At 36.8% G+C, this 10,638-nt stretch overlaps 1 pseudogene; it reads left to right on the plus strand.

The window, feature by feature from the left end:
• Positions 2,984-8,343, plus strand: LOC107632415 (annotated as a pseudogene).

Consider the following 10,638-nt stretch of genomic DNA (forward strand, 5'->3'; position numbering starts at 1 on the left):
GAGGCAAACAGAGCTTGGGCTGAAGAGCTCCCCCAAGTATTATGGGCCTATCGGACAACACCCCAGTCTGCTACAGGGGAAACACCCTTCCGACTTGCCTATGGCGTGGAAGCCATGATACCAGTAGAAATCAACGAGCAAAGTCCAAGGGTGATCCTCTACGATGAGGTCGGGAGCATACGAGGGCACAGAGAAGAACTTGAACTGCTCCCTGAAATCCGAGAAAGGGCCCAGATAAGAGAAGCAGCATTAAAGCAAAGGATGACTACCAGGTACAACAAAAAAGTCATTCGAAGGAGCTTTGTCCCAAATGACTTAATCTTAATCAGGAACGACATTGGAGTCAATAAATATGGGGAGGGAAAGCTCGCTGCTAATTGGAGGGGACCATACAAAATTAGTGAAGTCCAAGGAAAAGGTTATTATAAAGTAACCGACTTGAACGGCACCGAGCTACCTAGGTCGTGGCATGCTTGTAATATGAAAAGGTACTACAGTTAAAAGCGAACTCTACTCCCTGATGTACTCTTTTCCCAACTTCATGGTTTTTTCCCAAAAAGGATTTTTTCTGAAGGGGGGTTTTTAACGAGGCATCACAATAGAGGCTAAGGGGCCATAAAATAGTCAAAAACCCTTAGTAGCAGTAAAGTACCTTTGCAAATAAATAAAGATCTTTTTACAATATCTCTTATAAATTCCTTCTCGACTTAAGCTCGACAAAGCGTGAAAATCCCATGAACCGACCTAGATGGTCATCAGGATAAAACGACGAGGTACAAGTCGGTGTAAAGAGGTTATAAAAGTAGATCGTGACAAACTCGGAAATCATCTGACTTATAAGTCGGAAAAACCGAGAAACAAAAAAATGCATCGCAAAAATAACCTAAGTCGTAAGAACTCAATAAATCAAAAATTTGAGTATAAGAAATACCAAAAAGAGATAAGAAAACCTATTGAAAACACCAAGGCAAAGGCTATCCCAAGTCCTCGCGAAAAGGACAGTCAGCCAAGGAAAAGGTTGTTTTCAAAGAAATGATCAAAAAGCCCTTTTCAAAACCTAAACAGAAAGGCATGCGCACAACCAACAAAAAAGATAACCTAAACCCTTATCAAAAAAAGGTATTTTTAAATATTTTGTTTACGGCCATAAAAGGCCAGCAAAATGTCAACAAAATGTCATCACAAACATAAAAAGAAAGAAAATTGTCTAAAAACAGGGGCCCACAGGCCGGACCCCCATATAGCCGTAATAAATTTTTAGTTAGGAAGGACATCACCACCAGAGCCGGGAAAAGTAGTCGGAACACCACCAGAGTCAGGAAGAGTAGTTGGAGCGCCATCAGAACCAGGAAGAGAAGTCGGAGCCATATCCATGGGAGACGGAGTGGGAGTTCCGGGAGCCTTCGAAGAACTCGGGGCATCTTGTGGTCGGGAAGGGGACTCCATTACTCTCTGCCTCCGAGTCTTCAGCTCGGACTCGGAAACAGGTCGGGGAGGAGAAACGATAGCCCCGTCGACCACAATCTTATCCGGGTCTAAAGGAGAGAGATCCAGGTCGGGAGCAAGAACCCCGACCTGTTCTTTGAAGATCCTCCACGCTTCTTTAGCCCCATCAGCAATGGAGTCCTCCAACTCCGCATAAGCATCCCGAGATCTCAACAAATCCTTCTTCACCTCCATGAGGTCTTCGAACAAACTTGTATAACTTTGCTGCGCCTTCTCCCTCAGGCCTTCCGCCATGGAACACTGGGCCTGCAACTTCCTTTCCCTCTCCCGGAGGCCATCCCTCTCCTCCTTCAATTTGGCGACCTCCTCCCTCAGCCTCTTCTCCCCCTCTTGATAAAAGAGAATCCTCCCCTCCAGCTCTTCAACCCTCAGGGATGAACCCAAAGAGCTAAGGGGAGTCTTCTAAAAAATATCCAGAAACTTCGTGCACACCCCTGCCGCCCTGATACTCTCCTGAGCCAGAATATTAAGGTGATTTCGAACAGAAGCATCATCCATACTTATACGAGTATGAGGATAGATATGCTTCCGAACAAACTGAGGCGCATCCACCTTGGCCTCACCTTCAAAAGAAGAGCTAGACTCTAAAGTCTTGCGCTTCTTCTTTTCTGGCTCAGGGGAAGATTGGGGAGGAAGGGACGACAGAGAAGAGGCTGAGGAAGAGATGACAATAGGTTGGGTGGGGGTCCCCAAGTTGTGAGAAGGGGGAGGGGAAGAAAGAGAAGAACCAGCTGCCCTGACGCCGCCGACTCTGGCGTGAGACCTCGCCTTGGCCTCCTGAACTCTCTGGTAAGATTCCCTGGAATTCTTCTTCGCCATCTCTATAAAAGCAATTAGGAAGCCAAAGTCAGTAAAACAAGTCCGAGAAAACAACCCTGATGACCATCAGGTCGGAAAATATGACAAATAAAAAGCTACCTAGTTGAGCCTGGACAAAGGTCGGAGACCCCTGGAGGAACCTTTTTGTATCCAGGTAAGGGGCTCTCCCCCATACTTCTCGGAGGAACTCCATAATGGCCGCCTCCACCTCATCCAAATTATCCAAACTATATTTTTCACAAGGAGATGCCTCTAGCCAGTATAGGGGAAAGCGAGGAGAAAAATCTTGGTCCAAGAAAAAAGGGTGGTGACCCTCCACAGATTGCACTTTAAAAAAGAAGTTTTTAAAATCATGGAAGGATTCGTCAAAAAGGGTAAAAACTCTCCGGCCTTGTATAGCCCGAAAAGACACCAACTGCTGTTTGTTATTTTGCCCACTAAAGGGCTTAGTCATATGGAAGAGGAAAAAGAAAATCTTCAAGGAAGTTGAAAAGTCTAATGCATGGCTGATAAATTGATAAATTTTCAGAAAACCCCAAGAATTAGGGTGAAGTTGGGTAGGAGCAACACGACAATGACATAAAATGGCTATCTCAAAGTCGAAAAAAGGAAGAAAAACGCCCAAATGGGTAATCAGGCTCTCATACATATAGAAAAAATGAGGGACTGCCTCAGAAGCCCTCCCAAAACAAACCTGGTCTTCCGGACCCGGGGCAACCAGTTCATATTTCGGCTCATCCTCATCAGAAGTACAAAGCCTATGACGTATGCAGAGATCGATAATATAGTCAGTATCCACCCAAGATTCTTCCCTAAGAACCGTACCGTCAACCCATGATGAAAGACTCTAAGGTAGACATCTTTTTTAAGGAAAGGGGGCAACAAATCCTACAAAGAAAAAAGGAAAGAAATCAAAATAAAGTCTCTGAGGGTCTGAGGCAGAAGTTTCCAAAACCAGCAGAATTGCTAAAACTACGGTCAACACTCCTCCGAAATAAAAACATACAAATGAAAACATTTGTAAAAGAGGAGAAAAGAAGAACTGACCTTTACTTCTGAAGCGACAGGAACAGCAGCAGTCGACCAAAGACAAGAACGAAGCTTTCTCCAGAACAAGAGTATGCAAATATGAAGTTTTCATAAACGAAACAACGAAAGAGAGGGAAAGTATTTATAAACACGCTAGGGGCATAATGGTAAAAACGGAGGCAGTCATTAATGGGTGCACCGTTACCAATGCAATTAATCCCTACGTGTGGATACACGAACTCCTAACAAACGCGACGCTTGATTAGACGCGACTGTGGAAAAATTCAAAAATCACATCAGTTCTGAAAAATCACGTCGGTTCCTCTGCAGGTCGGTTACAATCCCGAGTTAGAATACTCGAACCCAACTCCTGAAAGAGATTGGGCTCGAGTAGGGGCACTGTTCACACCCTGACCCAACGCTTAGGTCCAGGTCTAAAAGAAAGGCCCAATCCAAGGAATTGGCCCTCATTTTACATCGACTTTCCCCTAGAAGTCGGTTCCTACCACGACTTACTCTAAGGAAGTCGGGAACGAGGTTTAGCTGGCAGATAATACTAAAATAACTGCCCCTAAAATCTCTCAACTCACTTTCAGGAGCCATATCTCAACCTCCCTAAGATAAAGGGACGGTTATTCACCTTAGAAGGTGGAACTACTCCAACGGTGGTTATTGGCTCCCCACTATAAATACATTAACACTCCTCAGGTATCTCTAAGCCCCAATACTCTCTAAACCTGCTTACACCCTTGCTGACTTAGACATTGGAGTGTCTTTGCAGGTACCACCCCCATTCATTCACATACACAAGTCGGAAGGAGCCTCCAGCGTGCGAACCTGCTCGGAGACTACCGTCCTCTAACGATTGGGCCAACCACCAAATCCAGCCCATTAATCTCCGGTTACCTATCGTAACACTAGCGATAGTTTGACATTTTTCGCAAGTGATGAACTGTACTCTTAGGGTGTGTGTGGTTCAGGGATTAATTTTTATGTCTAGGAATATCATTACTAGGAATATGATTCTTTGGAATAATATTACCAAGTATATAGTATTCCTATGTTTGGTTTGTAAAAATAAAATCTATGGAATATTAATAATATGTCTAGGAATGTTTTAGTTTTTGTTTGGTTCATATTTAATATATTTGGGAATTGTGAATACTTTGTCCAAAATGCCCTTATAATTTTTAATTAGAATATTAATGATTAAATTTAGTAAATATATATAATAAAATATAAATATAATAAAATAAAATATTTTTAATTAAATTTTTTAGACTCTAATTTTTTAAATAAATATAAATATAATAAAATATTATTTTTATTTTATTTTTAAATTTACTAAAATACTCCTAATATCAAATATCTTTAATTAAAATTATTATTGATTCTATTTTTTTTTAATTTACTAAAATATCCCTAATAACAAATATCTTTAGTTAAATTATTATTGACTCCAAATTTTTTTAAATTTACTAAAATACTCCTAATATCAAATATCTTGGAGTGAAATTAACAAGGGTATTTTGATCTTTTTACTGTATTATACACATTCCATTATATTAGAATTAAAGATAACCAGGGAGGAGATGGGAATGAAATAGGTTGGATTTTGATTCTAGAGAATAAAACATACCTAGAAATAATTTTTTAAATCTTGAACCAAACATGGGAATAAGATATTCCCATCTCAAAATTTCTGAAAATATACTTGTATTCCCTCCAACCACACATAGAAAAAAGTTGATAACCAATGCTCAAAATTTTGTTCTAAAAAATATAGATTGGAAATTTGGAGTAAAATTCTAACCTAAGGATTTAATAAAAGTCATGTCTTTAAAAAGATATTTAATGAAAAAAAAAGGTGACATCTTTGTTTTTTCAATAGAAAAAGTCTATGGGGCTAGTAATTTTATTGCATTTTAGCCAGTATGTAACCAACAGAAAAAGGTGAGTCATTGGATAAAATCTCATACCAATTTCACACCATCAAATCATCATTGATGGCTAGTTAATGGCTACCAATCACAAATGTTGCTGGCCCTAGCATTATTTTTTTCAAAAAATGATCGAACCATAAAAGAAGTGTTAAAAGGATAAGGTTGCATAATAAGAGGAAAGCACGTTGCCACATTAACCTTTGTACTTTACTATAATTAAACAATTTAATCACCATACTTTTAGCTCATAATCAATTCCACAAATGGATTAAGAAAGATATTCTTCCATATCTAACATGAACATAATTATATATTAAAATTCTCTTGTATATAATTAAATTAGGTTGATTAAGTAGTTAGTTCATTAGTTTGTTTAAGTAAGTGTCGAGAATTCGAATCTCATCTTATACATGCAGTGATTTATTAATTAATTAACGACAGCTCTAATCATATTGCGACAAAATACCGTGAGAAATAAAAAAAAAAATCTCTTGTATGTGAAGCAGTACAAAATTCAAAATATGGTCCCTTGCACTAGTTATCTTTTTTAGGGTTGTACCTATCAAATAATTAATATTGATTATGATGCTATACCTATTGAGTAATTAGTTTACTTTAATGCAATATTAGTATTCGTTACCATTTCTCTCTTCTTTTCACAAATACCCACTAACTATGTCACCAATTATATAAATTAATTCGCAAGATCAAACCTATATGAATAGATATTATTCAATAAAGAAATTAAATTAGTTTCCTCTTCAAATCATTCCATGACTTTTAATATTACCACTCATGAACCCTAAAAATTTATATTACTACTATCAATTGATGAGTTTGTCATTTAATTTCATCTCTTTTCTTATTCAGTTCAGTATTTTCATTAATAGAAACAAGATTATTCGACAGTTGATTATTTTTGTCGAATTTAATAATTTTTTAAGAATTAAATTATTATTCGTTTCTTTTGAAATTATTTTTTTATCAGTAATAAATCTTGCAACTAACCTTTATTATATCAATAAGGCTTTTTTATTTAAATAAATTAAGAGAAGAATCAAATTACTCGATTCTCCTAAATGGATTTTAAAAATGTGATTTTCTTAAATCATATAATATATAAAACGTCCTAGGCTTTTGTGTTTTAAATAATATATGAATCATGTTATCCTGGGACGATTTATGCATGAAATGCAATGCTCAAAAATACATAAATCGTTCCAAGCTTTTGTGTTTTACAAAATGTATATAAATCGTCCTAGGCCACCATGAGTTACATTTTTTTATCCTAAAACTCATTACCCTAGCACGATTTATGTGTAACTAGTCACCCCTCAAAACTCATGTTATATTTATGTTGTGTATAAAATTTTTTATTTTTATTTAATTTTATTCCTATGAATTTTATTTACTTTTTATTGTAATTTTATTTACTTCTATAATATACTATTTCGTAAATCCTCTAAATTCGTTGAAGGATTTACGAACACTCTGACCTACTTTTTACTACTGAACGTTACACCCTTACTTTTTCATCAATTTTCTCTGATAATGAACTACAAAAATACATTCTCAGCCATCTTCCTAAAACTCTCAACTTAACTATGGATCGATATTCATGGTTCTCCTTTATTTATGACCTCTTTTAGCACATAAATTATTCCATAGTCATGAGCTTTGTGTTTTTTAATGTAAATCGTCCCAACCTAATGTGTCTTACCATAGTAATACATAAATCGTGCTAGGGTCTTGAGGGGTGACTAGTTACACATAAATCATGCTAGGACAATGAGCTTTAGGATAAAAAAAAATGTAACTCATGGTGGTTTAGGACGATTTATATACATTTTGTAAAACACAAAAGCCTGGGACGATTTATGTGTTTTTGAGCATTGCATTTCATGCATAAATCGTCCCAGGGTAACATGATTCATATATTATTTAGAGAAAAAGGACAAATTAGTCCCTAACTTTTTACCCCGCGGACATTTTAGTCCCTGACCATTGGAAAATACTTTTAAGTCCTGGCGTCCTTAAAAGTTGGACGGATCAGTCCCTCCGTCCATAAGCCACTGTCAGATCCAACGGAAAATGCTGACGTGGCTCCTCCCTCTGCTTACCTGGCATCACAGCTTCCCACGTGGCACATTAGTGGGATGGAGCTTTTGAAAAATGGAGACATAAGTCTCTGTCGCTCAAAACGACGTCGATTTATGTGTTACCCTCATCCTCAAATTCATATGAGACCTTCTTCAATGACACTGAACCTTGTTCTTCTGATGTCAATGGTGGTCACCAACATCCTCTCACTCTAGCACCTCTCTTCAACTCTCCAATCGCCAAAATCACCCCCTCTCCAGCTGCCGCTACTTCTCCCGAACCGTGCCGCACAAACCCTCATCCCTTCTCCCTCAAGCCCTTTCCCTTCTTCACTCCCCGTTTTTTCTGTAATTTGGGACCATTACCTCACAAATCCTTCGATTGCTTCCACCGTCAAAACCCTAACATAGGCTTCAACCCTTCCTTCGATTCGTCCAAGTTCACAACCTACAAGACCGACCTCGATCTCCCAATCTCGCAGCTCTTCCAGATTGCCAAGTCCGCAAAGTCAGTCATTTGGCTGGGCCTCGACGTCGGTGGCGGCACCGGGTCATTCACCGCCACGATGAAACTCTGCAACGTGACAGTTGTGACGACGACTATGCGCATCAGTGCGCCATACAGCGAGGCGATGGCGTTAAGGGGGCTTGTGCCACTTCACGTGCCGCTGCAGCAGCGGCTACCGATGTTCGACGGAGTGGTGGACCTTGTGCGGTGCGGGCGTGCCGTGAATCGGTGGATTCCGGTGACGATGATGGAGTTCTTGCAGTTTGATGTGGATAGGGTTTTGAGAGGTGGAGGGTACTTGTGGATTGACAGATTCTTCAGCAAAGGGGTGGACCTTGAAAAGCTGTATGCGCCATTGATTGGAAAATTAGGTTACAAGAAGGTGAAGTGGGCCACTGGGAATAAGACTGATGCTAGTAGTTTTTTTCTGTGCCTATAAGCTACATTGTGAATTTTGGCTGTGTACCTGAATTAAAAAAAAATTATGATCCACAAGTTATTCGAGTGAGTTGCAGCTGAGGCATATTTTTTATTCTCAGGGAAAAGAATTGATTTTTGTTGTTGATCACAAGGAACTAAATCTTGTATCTTTAGTGCATTTGAATACCATAGAATGAGCATATACTAGGGTGAAAAAATGCAGGCTGAGGCACAAATCTCAGTTATTCCGGATACTAACCTTAACCCGGAGAATGCTGTTTCAATCCGAAATGGGGATCTTGTTGTTTCCTCATCTATTTCAAATGCAACCACAACTCAAAAGTTCAGGTTGCTTGTTTACTTTCGTCCCTAATTTGTTTCATTATGACTTATGAGTGATGACAGGCTTTGATGATTAATATGTTTCATGGTTGAGAAGTATAGACAAAGGAAGATCGACGAACCTGCACACTATGTTCTTCAATGTTCTAAATCTAAATGTTTCGTTTCCAGTCTTTGAATTTTTTTTAGGTACAGGGACTTATTTGTCCAATTTTTTAAAGTACTCTTCTAGTCAGCAGTCCACATGTTAATCCGTCATGCCACGTCATCAGAACGGAGCCACGTCAGACTTTTCTGTTGGGTCTGACGGAGGCAATCGGATGGAGGGACTCATCTGTCCAAGATTTGTGAAGGTCTGGGATTTAAAAGTATTTTCAAATACTCAAGGACGAAAATATCTGCAGGGCAAAAGGTGAGGGACCTATTTATTTTTTTCTCTATTATTTAAAACACAAAAGTCTAGTACGATTTATATATTATATGATTTAGAAAAATCACGTTTTTAAAATCTATTTAGAGGAATCGAGTAATTTGGTTCTTCTATTAATTTATTTAAATAAAAAAGCCTATCAATAATTTAAATTTAAGTCTAATTTAAATAAATTAAAATTTAAAAGACCTAAATTAAAACACGATCCAAATCTCATGGACCATTTTGAATTTTAGTGCCAAAACACACTAGTGTCTTTGGTTGGATAATAAGGAGGAGAAAAAACACAGCCCTACTAGTATCTCTATATTGAATAGTATGTTTATCTAGGTTCCAAAATGACCAAAAAAATGAGAAGAATAATTAGGAAAGAGTAGGGTGAAATGTGGGGTTGAAAAATTGATGACAACGGACACTCAACTCTTTTAAAAGTAGTGACTTTAGCTTTGATTGTTCCCATTACATTTCTTCTTGTTTTTCTCAAAACTGGCCCAAACATATTTATTTACATTACAATATTTATGCCTTTCATTAATAAATCATCAACCCAACCCAATTTACATAGCTTAAAATACGCGTTTCCATGTCCCAATTTAGCACTCTAATAAATACTCATCTTTCACAGTTTCAACTTCTACTTACCAGCACTTTTCTCTATTGTATCTGTACCTATGCTATGTAATAAAAAAAAACAAGTGTAATTACTCGCGCATGGCACGGTGATAAGATTGAAATTATAATTTTAAATTATTTTTTAAAATTAATTTAAATTATAATAATTTGATTAATATAAAAAAATATAATATGTATTGTTTGTTTGTTTTAATCTAGTGTTAATTGGATTAACTATAAAATAGTTATTAATCGATTTTAATAATTTACTTTTTTTAATAAATCAGACATATATACTGAATGTGATAATAAATAATATAGTAATAGTTAAATCCACTAACAAATATATTGGCTATTATCACACTATAAAACAAATTAAATATAAAGGCTATTAGCACTTATAAATCTATAAAATCGCAGTGTCTTTGATTCGTGCAAAGGTTTACTTATCAAATAAACTTAAAATATGAACAAAAAATATTTATAAAATGGACCTAGCATCACTTGAAAGAATCATGGAAAATAATCAACTTACCTTATCATCAATGAGAACCATTTCTATGTAAGTCGTCTTGTTCTTATCAAATTTGGATGTGACTTTCCATAACCTTATAATTCTTGTCTTTATTTTTCAAACTTTTTCATTACATAATCTACCATAGGTAATACTGTTGATAGAATTGTAGTTAGTAGCCCTTAGGTATGAAAATAATAAACAGAAGAAGATCTATATCTGAGGTACGAATTTTCTAGATGATAAATAATTATAACAATTCACTATTAATCCTTATATATATATATACACACACATACACTAACTATACACGGTAATAATTAACAAATATTTTCAATGGAGATATTTGCTACAATTAGGTAAAATTTATGTCATTATATTTTATTAACCTTTATGATTAATTCAATAGAGATACT

This window comes from Arachis ipaensis, chromosome B03 (assembly GCF_000816755.2).
Source record: "Arachis ipaensis cultivar K30076 chromosome B03, Araip1.1, whole genome shotgun sequence".
In the NCBI taxonomy this organism is placed as follows: Eukaryota; Viridiplantae; Streptophyta; class Magnoliopsida; order Fabales; family Fabaceae; genus Arachis; species Arachis ipaensis.